Raw genomic sequence first — 14,506 nt, 5'->3', positions numbered from 1 at the left:
CCTCATTCCCACATCTCTTAGGTTTTTTCAGACTGATCTCTGGCTATCTGGAACATTGGGAGGCTGGAGAAAACTCTGGGCAATTTCTCTGGCCCCAAAGATGCTTTGAAACCTAAATACGTAGGTCTGGATATATGGCTATGTATACAGATATATACACTCATGGTAATAGTATGTATTCATGTATGCATGCATGCATGTTACATATGTATACACAGAGACACACAACTATATAAATGTTTATATATGTGTATACGCCTACATATATACATATAAACATACACATATGTACGTGCATTATATGTGTATGTATGTATAAAATGTGCGTATGTATGTGTATGTGTGTAATGCTTTTCTTCTGAAGTACTTCTTTCCAGTCAAGGACAATTGGCTCAGGAGCCAGGGAACCTGAGTTCAGATCCAGTTTTCTGCCTGTGTGATAGGGTGGGAGTCACCATAAATGGCAAGGGTTAGACTAGGTGCTATTGGAGGATCTTTTCCAGCTCCCAATGGGTGATTCCATCATCTTCCTGGGCTTCATTTTCCTCATCCGTAAAATGGGAACGTTGGGCTAATTGTCCTCTGAGTCTCTTGGTTCTAGCCTGAGGATCTTGGGACCACGAGGGGTCCCTCCGATTCATATTCTTCTGAAGAAAGCCTGGAATTTCGAGGAGGGCAGTGATGAGCTAATTGTCTCTGTGGCTCAGCTCATTTACTCCAGGATGTTCCTACAGGTGGTTCCTGCCTCATAAGATTTAGCACTTCCATCCTTGTGTGTGTGGTCATTGTCGGCTCTCTGCTCCCATTTGGAGGAGGATGAGGTCTCTGCCAGCTCAGGAAACTGAAGGAGTTTTAGCAAGGCCTGGGTTCCAGGTGCATGGCTACCCACTAATTCCCAAGGACCTTAAGGATTCAGTGTCATAACCTTGAATGATGGGCATCAGAGTTGGATGGTTGGAGGTAATGTGTTGGACACATTTGTCTGGGGACCAGGCTGCTGCCTATGGAGGGTGCTAGGGACCAGGGAACACTTCTAACTCCTATCTGCTATTGGACGGAATGATGCACAAAGTAGGTGCTTAATAGATGCTTATTGACTTGACCGAACAGCTAGGAACCCCAGGATCTTGGTTCAGTTCTCGGTTCTGTTCTTCTGAGTCTCTTCCATAAGTGACATATTAAAGAGGCAGATGACAAAGGAGGCAAGATTCAGATCATGTTCTTGAGGATTCCTGAAGGAGCCACAGCTTCCATCCCCTGCCCCTCCCCTGCAGCCCCCTTCTGCTCTCCTGCCTCTCTTTGCCTACTCCTTATTCTGTAGCCTTTCCTCATCCAAAGTCCACCCTCCCCTGCCCCTGCGCAACAGCTCTGCCCTTGAGGGGAGAGCAGAGACATCGTCAACACTGGGCATCCTGCCTGAATCTTTGGTCCTCCATGAAGTTCTAAGGCCACCAAGCTCTTCTCTTCAGCCCCTTCTCAGTGGCCTAGTCACCTGCCTTCAGCTGTCTATGGAGACAGGAGCTGAAAGGGATCTTAGAGGCCTCCAAGTCACAGGACTTTAGAACCTTAGACCTAGAGCCGAGAGGAGCCACAGAAGCCTTCTCGCTCAATGGCCCCTTCATTTTATAGATGAGAAAACACCCTTCCCCTAATTGTAGAACCTGGAAGGAAACTGGAACTGGGACAATTTTAGGAATGGTGTCAAGGACAAGAGATGCTGTCTTAGGCCTCTGAGAAAAAATACTGTTGGTCGAGGAAAGGCTCACACTGCCCTTCAAATCACCCAATCTGCTGGGTAACCATCTACTTAATCTTCCTGTAGGGTCACTTCTGCCTAAAGCCCTCCCCCAAATTCATTCACTCAGCATCCAAGAAACATTTTAAAGCCCTGCTATGTTGCAGGTGCAGGGAAACAGGCAAAAATAAGCCACTCTCTGGAATTTGTGGAAGCAATTATAAAGGGGAAGAGACACTCACCATATATGTGTGTGTGTGTGTGTGTATACACATACATACATATATACATATATATATATATTTAAATCAGTTTGGGAAATAGTTACTTTCTTCTTCCTCCTACAATGGGATGTTCAAACTAGAAGGAAAATCTGAGGTCAATTAGTCCAACCATTTCATTTTTAAAATGAGGAAACTGAGGCCCAGAGAAGTTGCCTGAGGTTATGCAGCTAACTAGTGACATCAGGCCTAGAAGCCTCCTTATTCCTGATTCCATGTACTTCCTGCCAAGAATTATCTCTAGCTTCCTGCACCAATAATACAACTCCAAGCCAACCCACCATCTAAGGCCATGATGTTGGGCCTGGGTCCTAACAATGTGTCAATAACACTAGAGCCTGAAATGCAAAATGGATGACTTTGATTACATTAAATTAAAAAGGTTTTGTACAAACAGAAGCAATACATCCAAAGTTAGAAGGGAGGTGGAAAACTGAGAAACAATTTTATAGCCAGTATTTCTGATAAAGGCCTCATTCCTAAAATATATAGGGAACTAAATCAAATTTATAAGAATCCACGTCATTCCCCAACTAAGAAATGGTCAAAGGATATGAACAGGCAGTTTTCTTCTTTTTTTTTTTTTGCGGGGAAATTGGGGTTAAGTGACTTGCCCCGGGTCACACAGCTATTAAGTGTCAAGTGTCTGAGGCCAGATTTGAATTCAGGACCGGTGTTCTATCCACTGCACCACCTAGTTGCCCCTAACAGGCAGTTTTCTTATGAAGAAATCAAAGCTATCTATTGCCATATGAAAAAAATGCTCTAAATCACTATTGATTAGAGAAATGCAAATTAAAACAACTCTGAGGTACTACCTGAGCATTGTTGGTGGAGCTGTGAACTGATCCAACCATTCTGGAGAGCAATTTGGAATTATGCCCAAAGGGCGATAAAGCGGTACATACACTTTGACCCAGCAATACCCTTTTTCCCAAAGAGATCATGAAAAAGGGAAAAGGACTCACATGTACAAAAATATTTATAGCTCCTCTTTTTGTGGTGGCAAGGAATTGGAAATTGAGGGGCTGCCCATCCATTGGGGAATGGCTGAACAAGTTGTGGTATATGAATGTAATGGAATACTATTGTGCTGTAAGAAACAGTGAGCAGGGGGCAGCTAGGTGGCACAATGGAAAAAGCACCAGCCTTGGATTCAGGAGGACTTGAGTTCAAATCCAGCCTCAGACACTTGACACTTACTAGCTGTGTGGCCCTGGGCAAGTCACTTAACCCTCATCCCCTGCCCCCCCCCAAAAAAAAAGAGAAAAAAAAAAGAAACAATGAGCAGGCGGATTTCAGAGAAACCTGGAAGGACTTGCATGAACTGATGCTAAGTGAGATGAGCAGAACCAGGAGAACATTGTACACAGAATCAACAACATTGTATGTTGGTCAATTGTGATAGACTTGACTCTTCTCAGCAATACAATGGTCCAGGATAGTTTCAAAGGACTCATCATGGAAAATGCTCTCCAAATCAAAAAAAAGAACTGTGGCATCTAGATGCAGATTGAACCATACTATTTCTATTTTATTTTTATTTTTTGAGGTTTTTATTTTTGCTCTAATTCTTCCTTCACAGCATGACTAATGCAGAAATATGTTTCATGTGATTGTACATATATAACCTACATCAGATTGCTTGCTTTATTGGGGAGGGGGAGGGAGGGGAGGGAGGGAGAAAAATTTTAAACTAGAAATCTTATAAAAACAAATGTTGAGAATTATCTCTACATGTAACTAGAAAATAATAAAATACGTTTATGATTAAACAACAATCAAAATACACTAGAGCCTGAAAGTCCCTTGTGGGTAGGTAAGAATGTCCCCCTTAAATTCCATGTCTTCAGCACTCAAAATAGCATCACACACAACATTGTTGGTAGCCAGTGCTTGTTGTGGGTTGTTGCTGTTGAAAGACTTGTGGGGGCTCTGCTGTGACGTGGAGGTCAATGAACTTCCCCTTGCTGTTTCTGCTGAGTAGCCATACAGAGGAGGCACCTGAGGTTGGCCAACAGGAAAGAACCAGTGAGTCATGGCTCATGTGCCCTTTGCATGCAGAGCCAGCCTCTTCCCTACTGTCCTGTATCCTCACTGATCTTAACTCAGAGACACCCAGAAAGGGCCCAGGAGGGTGGGTCCTTCAGGGTCATTGTCCTTTCTAAGAGAAGCTCCTGGGGTTTTGTCCCTTATTGTGGGCACTGTTACCATCCAAAGACCACCAAGGGCAGGGAGGAGAGACTCTCCTAGGAATCTGGAGTTACCTCTTCTGGGTAGGGCTAGCATTTCCCACTGGTGTTCCCTGGGGGCTCTGAACCCCAGATCAGCCTCTGGCTGGGAAGTCAAGTGGTCCCGTCTTCCTGGGACATGATGCAGGACAATTGTTCTTACATAGCCAGAGGTATGAATTTGGGGACCATTCTTCATGATTTCAAGAAAATGGTCAATGAATATGTAACAGCTTCTGGGGCCATTCTCCCAATCCCAACTCAAATGCATGGATCAGGTCTCCAGAGTGTGGCTAGTACATTTTCCCTAAGGATCCTAGGCGTAACTCGAATGGCTTTGAGTGGTGGTTTTTCTAGTACTATAGCTCATAAGTCCCTACCAGTGTTCTCCCCTTATTAACTGATATCAGTGACCTAAGCAGACTTAATTAGCCTTTTTATACCATATTTAATAGTGTATAATAATACCATTTAATATAATGAGACCTATTAGTACAAAGACCTCCCTAAATCAGGGGCCCATTCTCTCACAAGGAGAGAGTCCAGGAAAAAGTGGAGTTAAGCTTAGAGCCTAGGAGTGACTCAGCTCTGGGATGGGGGAGAGGTAAAGAAGAATCCTCTTATATATGTAAGGCAAAATTATGGTGAGCTGTCGGATTATAAGCATGACTACTACAAAAGACCAGCCCACTGGCCATCTGCAGTAGTTTCAAGGACCAAGCTTGAGAACCATGGTAAGGACTAACTTCCAACCTGGCTATCATAAGTCAATCTATCTACAGTCTCTACAAACTTTATCTTATACAATAAATATTTATTTCCCATGTGTCTGCCACTATCTTGGGTACTGGGAAAGGTAGCTTAAATGTGACTTTAAACTCCCCTGTCCCCTCTGTGGCTTACTGGCAGGATTACAGTAATAGCCCAAAGTCAACAAGGCCTTTTGCTTCCTGGGACCATTCTACTAACATAGTAGCCTCTGTGTGTGTCTACTACCCATCTGTATCAGTACGTCTCTGAGGGAAGGAAATACACCTTCCTTTTCATGAGTCTTGGCATCCAAGAGTTGAGGATGGTCCTAAACATGAGATACTAAGCAAATTCTTTGTGGATAATGATGAGTTGAATGGTAGGGAGGTAAGTAAGGAATGGATAGATGAAATTGAATGAATGCATATATAAATGATGAATGAATGAATGAATGAATGAAAATGCATTTAGCATGTACCTACACTGTCCAAAGCACTATAAATTCTGGGGATCATAATGGAAAATCCTGATATCCTTTGCTCTCCAGGAGCTTACATTCTGATTGGTAGAAATAACACATATAAGTGAGTTCAGGTGGGCAGACAGGAATGTTCTTATCTTGGCATTCCCCAAATCATTTTTGGACTCTAGACTCTATTGGCTGTTGGTTGGTTGATTGTTATCCTTATGCTCAGAGACCCAAAATAACATCACTATGTCAGGGCCAAGTAGTGGTGATAGTTGGGATAATGAATGGTGGGAATCAATCAGGCTCAGTTGAGTAAGAGGAAGAAGATCTAGGAGACATTCAAGAATCTGAAGGACTGGCATAGGGAATGGGTATTAGACATGCTTGCTTGTCCCCCCAAAAGGGAACGGTGTAAAAGGTGTGAAAGTCACAGAAATTTAAGTTCAATATCAGCAAAAATCCCTCATAATCAGAGCTAACCATGAGCAAAACAGGCTGCCCAGGAAGTCAAGAGTCTCTCCCTCCTCAGTGGTCTTCAAGCAAAGACTATATTCCCCTTGTCAGAGATGGTACAGAGAGGATTCTTGTTCAGATATAGGCTAAGGAGAAGCCTCCCAGGGCCCCTCATTAGTCAGATATTCAATGATTCTGAGGCGTTGAAGAGAACAGATGTGATTTATCCACAAAAGGAGACTAGGTGAGCAGTGTCACTCCTTACTAAGAAAGCATTGGATAATACAGAAGCTCACTGATCCTGATTATTCTGCCCTATAAACCTGCCAGGGACTTTTTGCAAGCCCTTAAAAAAAGAAAAACAATGTATTCAAATTATTTTGGAAATGTCTTTCCTCTTTCTTTTATCACAAGATAGAGCCTATTTAGGTCTGAAGTTCTAAGGAAAAGGCTCGTTGAAAGGGAGTTGGGGGAAAAGGACAGAATGTGGCCAGAGAAAGACGTCATCTGTGGTCAGTCTGCTTACTCATAGCAACTCTGATTATAGCCCAACACAGCGGCCACAAATGAGGCACCCTGTCTGTGTCAGGGGAGATGAAACAGGGACAGGACAATGATTCTAAGCCCAGCACCAGCCAAATTCTTCCTTTCAGTGATTTTCCCCTTAAAAAGCAAAATACTTGCCATGTCTTTTCTTTTTTTAAATACATTTTTATTGTCATCTACTATTCTCCTTTATAAGAACTTTAAATTCCAGATGTTATCCTCCCCATGTTCAGTCATGAGTCTTCCCCCATACCCCCCCCAAAAAAAGAAGCCAGTAGGGCTATAAAAAGAGGGAAGAAGAGGGAAAAGGTGGCAGATTAGGATCCTAGGATCATGGAGTTTGAGCTGGCAGGAACAAATATTGACTCCAATATGGTACAGAGGAGGGAACTCCCAAATGATATTCATGCTCAAGGGCCAGGGGCCACTAGGACCTCAGGTTCTAGAGGAAACACTGTGGGGCTATACTAACAGAAGAGCTCACAAGCCCCTACTAGTGTGCTTCATATTAAACCTTCCTCTCACTTCTCCAGAGCGTTCTTCCTCTTCCTCTTCTCTGCTGAGCTTCCTCCCTTTTCTTTCTATTCCTTTAAAAGTATTGCAGCAGGGGCAGCTAGGTGGCACAGTGGATAAAGCAATGACCCTGGATTCAGGAAGACCTGAGTTCAAATCCAGCCTCAGACACTTGACTCTTACTAGCTGTGTGACCCTGGCAAGTCACTTAACCCCAACTGCCTCACCAAAAACAAACAAACAAACAAAAGTATTGCAGCAGTTCTATAAATCTCAAGACCTCTTCTCAACTAGAAATACAAGCAGAGGAAATACCTTAACTGTTCTCAAAAAAATCGCAAACTGTCAACAACCACATTAAAGAAATGATCCAAAACACTAATAGTAAGAGAAATCCAAGTTAAACAAAATCTGAGGTTTTAACTCATTCTCAAGAATTAGCAAATCAACAGCAAGCCAGTAGACACCATTGTTGCTATTCAGATGTTTTTCTGCCATGTCCGACTCTTCATGAGCAAATTTGGGGGTTTTCTTGACAAAGATACTAGAGTGGTTTGCCGCTTCTCCAGCTCATTTTACAAATGAGGAAATTGAGGCAAACAGGGTTAAGTGACTTGCCCAGGGTCACACAGCTATTAAGTGTCTGAGTCTAGACTTGAACTCAGGGCTTCCTGACTCTAAGCCCCGCACTCTATCCACTGCACCACCCAGCTGCCCCACAATTAGCTCTTAGCAAATGCATAGGATCATAGATTCAGAACAAGGAGGGACTTTAGGGGCTATGTAAGCCAATCTTCTCATTTTATAGATAAAGAAATTGAGGGGTAGAAATGCTAATTAGCCCAAAGGGAATACCTGGAAGCAGCTGGGTTGATGCTTGGATTGCGGTTAGATATGCATTCTTCAGTCATAGCCAAAATTATCACCTCCCATTTATGTAATGCCTGACTGATGTCACCTTGTTTGAGTCTCCCAACAAGTCCATTAGGCAGGTACCACTATTCCCATTTTACTTGTGAGAAAATTATAATTGAGAAGTTCAGTGACCCCTACCTCCCAGGGTGGCAGGTTTGTAAGGATCAGAAATAGGATTTGAATCCAAGTCTTCCTGAAGCTCAGTCTAGTCCTATGGCAGATTTCATCCTTCTAAAGCAAACCAGCTAGTCCACCTAGGAATCCCACACTTTCATTCCCTATTATCTCTACATAATAATAGGCATGTATCTCCCAAGGATATTGGGAGGTCAAATGAAATGAAATTTGTGAAGGTTTTAGCCTAGTTCCTGGTACACAGTAGTCCCTAATAAATGTTTCTTTCCTTTGTTCATCTATGTAGGTGATGCCCAAATATCTACGTGTGATGGCTGGACACTTATCCTGATTCTTTCACAAAGCCTGTTTCTGGACTCCTGTCTCCAAGGGCAAACAATAGGGACACAGCTGCCTGGAACCTAGGGCCAGCTCTTGGGCTGCTCACAATTGACCTACCCAGGAATCCAACCTCTGACCTGGGTCTCCAACTGACCATGCTCTTACCACTGGGCAAGAGGCTTATCATTGACCCTTAATATTTCAGACTTGCAGAGAAAGGGCAGCCATCAGCAAGGACTAAGAACTTGCTATCCCTGTGACTTTGCCTCAGAATCATGAGAATCTCCCTGGACTGGCCATTCCACTCTGTCCAAACTGGCTGAAAGTTCAAACACTTGGAGGAAGCACTGGACTGGACCAAGTGCCTCTGGTAGAGTCTCATAATTCCAGAGCATTGAAGAAGGGCTTCCCGAGATCCTCTCATTAGAAAGATTGTTTGGGGCTCATCACTCCTGCTGCTCCTCTCCAAACGGGAAGAGCTGAAAGTGGGCTAGAGGTCATTCCAGGCCCACAAGGAGCATCTAGAGTGCAGAAGCTGCACCTCCCAGGGCTGGCTGCAGGAAAGCTGGAGCATTTATTCAAGAAGCAGTGATGAAATGCCTATTATGTGTGAGACACTGGGGGTGCATGGACAAAAGAAGGAAATGATTCCTACCGACAAGGAGCTTCCATTCTGTTGGGAGCACATGACACACACCAAGAAAATTAACTAAGAACTTTACATGTGGCAATGGGTGGGGGCAAGTCAAGACAGGCTTCCTGTGGGAGGTAGTGCTTCTGCTGAGCATTGAAGGAAGCCAACGATTCTCCAAGGAAGAAGAAAGGAGGGAGTAGTTCTGAGCAGCTCATTTCAAAGCCAAGGAAACCGAGGAAAACGTAAGGGAGACGACCAAGGATGCATGGGGAGGAAGACGCAAAGCCCAGATTTGGACCCAGGTCCTCTGACTCCAAGCCCCCCCCCCCATGCCCACTGCACTACCCTGCCTCCCTGCTCTATGTGTGAATGGTTCTTCTCTCTCCCCCATGTTCTTATGACAGCCAACCTTCTGAAGCTCAGGCTGGTTCCACTGAATGACACACTCTTCTCAGAGGAAGCCGACTGCAGACACCGTCACCCCCTGCTTAGCCAGCTCTGAACAGGGACGAGGCTTCTCTGGGACCACACAGCAGAAGCATCAGGCCAGGATCTGAGCCTAGATTCCCTCCAGATAGTGAGCGTCAGGGTTCTTGCCTTTGTGTACCCATGCTCTCTTGAGTCATTCCCTCTCTCATGCACACATACCGACCCACAGAGGCCAGACCCTAAACTGTCGGCCTCCTCCCGGGCTCTGTGGGCAAACCACGCCACTTGGAAGACCCCAAACTGAAGCTCAGCCTGATCATCAGCCCCACCACTGTGTGGAAAGGAGGAGATAAGGCCTCCTGCAGCTCCATCACAAGAATGACAAAAACAAGGCCAGAAGAGGTGATTGTGCCTTGGGGGGGGAGAGGAGGAGGGAGGGAGAGAAAGATATGTATATATATATATATATATATATATATATATATATATATATATATATATATAGAGAGAGAGAGAGAGAGAGAGAGAGAGAGAGAGAGAGAGAGAGAGAGAGAGAAATAAGGGGGAGCCCCCATGTTGTACTGGGTGCTTCCTCTCCAAACCACCTGAGTTGTCTGTCAGAACAAATATCAAGTGGAATTGTCAGCATCACCCAGCTGCAAGTCAGGCTCAAAGCTTCCAATTTAATCAACCAAGACCCAAGGTCTGTGTTAATCTGGTTTTGTTTTTGAGCGTGTACCAAGCACCGTGTACCGCTGGGAGCTAGGGATCCCTACAAGTAAATACTGAGGTCAAAGGATGGAGATGAGACCTGTGCTGTCACTCATCCAGGGCCCTTCCAGGTGAGGAAACTTCTGGCAGATCGAATGACATCCCAAGGCTCGGGCAGCCTCTCTGTGGCAGAGGAAGGGAATGGACCCAGATCTTCATGGTTCCTGGCCAGCTCACCATCCATGACCCTCAGGGTTGCCTCTTGCATGCTTAGTCTAAACTAGACAATTTTGGGGTGCAGGCACTGGCTGTTAGGTGCCTCAGGGAGCCCTGAACACCCTTCAGCCATCCTCATCTGAGGGCCTGATGCTCACCTGGATGCAAGAAGTCTGGGGAGAAGAGGGACAGAGCATCAGGGACCACGACTGCTTCTCTCTTTTCCTGGCATCAATATCCCCCCCCCCCCCAGGGAAAATGTCAGTGAGAAACATCTGAACAAGCACAAGATATTCCTGCCTCAGAGCATTTCTGTTTCTCAAAAATGCCTTCTCAGATCACAGGAACACAGAATGTCATGCAAAGAATGTCGTCAGGCTCAGTCACTCTGCTTCAGAATCACTTAGGGCCCCAAAGTTAGAATGTCTAAAAACAGCACATGTAAGGTGCTTTTAAAACTTGGATGATATTGTTATTGGGGAAATATGCTCAGCGTCAAGACAAGTCAAGAAGTATTTAGTAACCACTTTCTGTATTCCAGGTACTTGGGCTAAGCACACATCGATGACATTATTGTGCTCTTCACTGGGTCCTTTTGGATTTGGGGTTAAGCAAAAGGAAAGTTAAGCCAGGATAAAATCTGCCTGTCTATCTAGATATCCATCCATCCATCCATCCATCTATCCATCCATCCATCCATCCATCCATCCATCCATCCATCCATCCATCCATCCATCCATCCATCCATCCATCTATTCATCTATCTATAAATTCATCTGTCTGTCTTTCTATCTGCCTGTCTAGCTATCCATCCATCCATCCATCCATCCATCTATCTATAAATTCATCTGTCTGTCTTTCTATCTGCCTGTCTAGCTATCCATTTATCTATCTATATATCCATCCATCAGTTTATCCATCCCTCTCTGTCTATCTATCTAACTATCCATCTATCTAGTCTAGCCTATCTAAATGTGTTATTTAAAAAAAGAGAACTAAGATTGAAGAAAGAGGTGGGGGATAGGAAGGGCTGGCTGAGGAGTCAGAGGACTGAGGTTTGAATCTGTCGCCCACTTGATGTGTACCCTTGGTCATTGACTTGACCCTTTCTGGGACTCCATGTCTTCATCTGAGGAATAAGTAGGTTGAAACTATGACTTCTAAGGTCCCTTTGGGCTCCATCTTCAATACTCTGAATATGGGAAGGGAAGGAAAAGGAAAAGGAGGAGGAAGGAAAGGGGAGAGGAAGTACAGAAGGGAGTAACAAAAGGAAAAAGGAAAAGAATTTGATCATGAGTTAGGTTTCCTTTAGTGGAAGAAAGGGTGAGGAACGCTGAAGAGCTCTGTCACACAATTCTGTTTCTGGATGGCAGCTCTCAGGCACTTTGAGGGGACAAAGGGTCCTGCTCTGGATGTTAGGACTTAGTGAGCTTCCCCCTTCCCCACTTTCTCCTCTCCAACAGCTCAGGAGCTGGGTTTTTCTTTTTACTTTCTGGCCCCAGGATTTTCATCTTGCTCTTTTATCTTACATTCAGCCAAATAGATGGGATGCTAGACTCAGAATCTGGAAGATCTGAGTTCAAATCCTCCATAAGACATTTAAACACCTCTGTGACTTTGTGCAAGGGAGTTCATCTTTCTGAGCCTCACTCCCCCCCCCCCCCATCTATCACAGGAGGGGGTAATCTCGATGAGCTCTCAGGTCTAAATTGATGATTGATGATTGTGGATGAGGAAATTGTGTGCCAGAGAACTAAAGTGATTTTCCCAAGATTATACAATCAGTACATGTCCAAGGGATGGTTCAAACACAGGTTCTCCAGCCAGGCTCCAAGACCAGAACTCTTTTCACTATGCCACTTTCCTCTTTCAATGCACAAGACATGAAATCTGGATCCTATGTCAATCAATCAGCCATCAAACATTTATTCATCACTCACTGTGTGCCACTGTCCTAGATGCTGGGGATACAAATACATAAATGAGACAGTCTCTGAAATCAAGGTACTTACCTTCTCCTGGGGAAAGGGAAGAAAATGCATTCAAAATTAAGTAAGTGTGAGATACATTTCCTTAAAAACAGCTGTTAGAGAGGGGCAGAGCCAAGATAGCGGAGGAAAGACATTAAACACACAGAGTTCCTGACACAATTAACCCCAGAACCGCAATAAAACAAGCCCTGGAGCAGCAAAACCCACAAAAAGATGGCTGAGATTATTTTCCAGATTAAAGGGGGCCATACTGGGCTTCAAGCAGAATCCAACCTTGTGATCACACTGACATAGACCCCAAACATGCTGCGCAAGTGGAACCTCCCCCAGCCTCAAAATCAGCTGCAGCGCCAGCATCTTCTGGAACTAGACTTGCCATCAGGTGAGAGGGCTGAATGACTGGGGGGGGGGAAGAAAATACAGTGGTGTCTGTGGAACCTGAGGAGGAATTTGGATATCCCACCCAAGCAGGGAACCAGGAGGGAGTCTTGGTCAGCAGGCCCAGGTGGGGGAGGGGTGCAGGCTTATGGAAGCTAAAAACCACTGCAGCTCTCTGTTGCCTGGTTAACTAGCAAGTTGGCTTGGGGTTGCCTTCAGACCAGAGAACAGGCCAGGAAAGAGAAAAACCTGCCCTCCCTCAACCCAAAACACCTGGGACCCTCTGAAGCTTGGTACAGTGTGGCTTAGAGGTGGGTCCCCACTGTAGGAGAGAGCTAAAAGTCAAGTAAAGAATGGCAAGATGAGCAAGCAAAGAAAGTTGAGAATAGAAGGTTTCTTTAGCAGGGAAGAGTGAGGTGCACCTTCAGAAAGGATGACAACCTCAGGGCCCCTGCAGCCAAGGCTTCCAAGAGGGTTATGAGTAGGTCTCAGGCCATGGAGGTGCCGAAAGGGGACTTTGAAGAAAGGGTAGGAAGGATAGAGGGAAGATTTAGAGAGGGGGAGGAAAGAATGGAGGGAGAAATGAGAGCAATTCAGGAGAGCCATGAAATGAGGACAATAGCTTGAGAGGCCAAATGGAAAAGGAGATAAAAAAGCTGATGAAAATTATTGCTTAAGAACTAGGATTGAACAAATGGAAGCCAGTGACTTTATGAGAAACCAAGACACAGTAAAGCAAATCCAAATGAATAAAAAAATAGAGGGCAATGTGAAATATCTCCTTGGAAAAACAGCTGACCTGGAAACTAGATCCAGGAAAGATGATTTGAAAACAGCTGTTAGAGAATGGCCCACACAACTGAGGGAATCAGGAAGAACCTCCTGAAGGAAGTATCTCCTGAGCTAAGCCTGGATGAGAGGGAGGAGTCTTGGGAGGAAGAGCAGAAGAGACCCCAGGCACCGGGGCTGGAGACTGAATGCTGACCTCAGGGAAGAGCAATTAGGACTCTTTGGTGGTGCCTTGACTGTGTGAAAGGGAATAATGGGCTCATGCAGGACAGAGTACTTGACTTCTGAAGGGAGCTTGGATTCCAAGGCTGAGAGGTAAGGATGGAGAGCATGAGGGAGAGTCTGTGTGCAAGGATGAAGGTGGGAGATGACCCACCCTTTTTGGACAACAGTAATAAGGCTGATTTACCTAGAAGACTCCAAAGTATTTGAATGAAATCAGTCTGCAAAGACAGACTGCCCCAAGAATGTGAAGGACTTCAGTAGCATCAGAGCAATTTCCACCTAGAGGTAACAGGGAACTGCCACCCAAGCTTCTTGAGCAAAGCAGAAACAAACTTAGCATTTTACCTACAACAATATTAAGAAGTTGTGAACCACCAAATAACAATGTTTCACCCAAAACTAAAAAAATACTCAAAGCTTTTCCAAGCTCATCAGATTTCGAGTCTAAAGATATAGGTTTACATATCATCTCTGCTAACTGGAGTGACCCTGGGAAGGTCACTTTACCTCAGTTTTCTCATTTAGAAAATGAGATGGTATCTTATTGCTAAAGTAGCTTGTCACCCAAGTTTTAGTTATGCCATCTATTTAATATTTTCTACTTATATATTGCTTGCCCTAAGTATCTCAAAATATTTTAGAGACATTGGGTATCTTTCTGGTTATATTCCAAAGTGGATAGAAAGTGATTGATATTAAGTTGATTTTTTTTAAAAGGATTTGAAACCTAGAGAATGTAAGAGACTTGATCAAAGGTATACATTAGAATCCATGACAATGCTTT

This window comes from Dromiciops gliroides, chromosome 4, assembly GCF_019393635.1.
Source record: "Dromiciops gliroides isolate mDroGli1 chromosome 4, mDroGli1.pri, whole genome shotgun sequence".
In the NCBI taxonomy this organism is placed as follows: domain Eukaryota; kingdom Metazoa; phylum Chordata; class Mammalia; order Microbiotheria; family Microbiotheriidae; genus Dromiciops; species Dromiciops gliroides.
Note: the sequence above shows the minus strand (reverse complement) of the source record.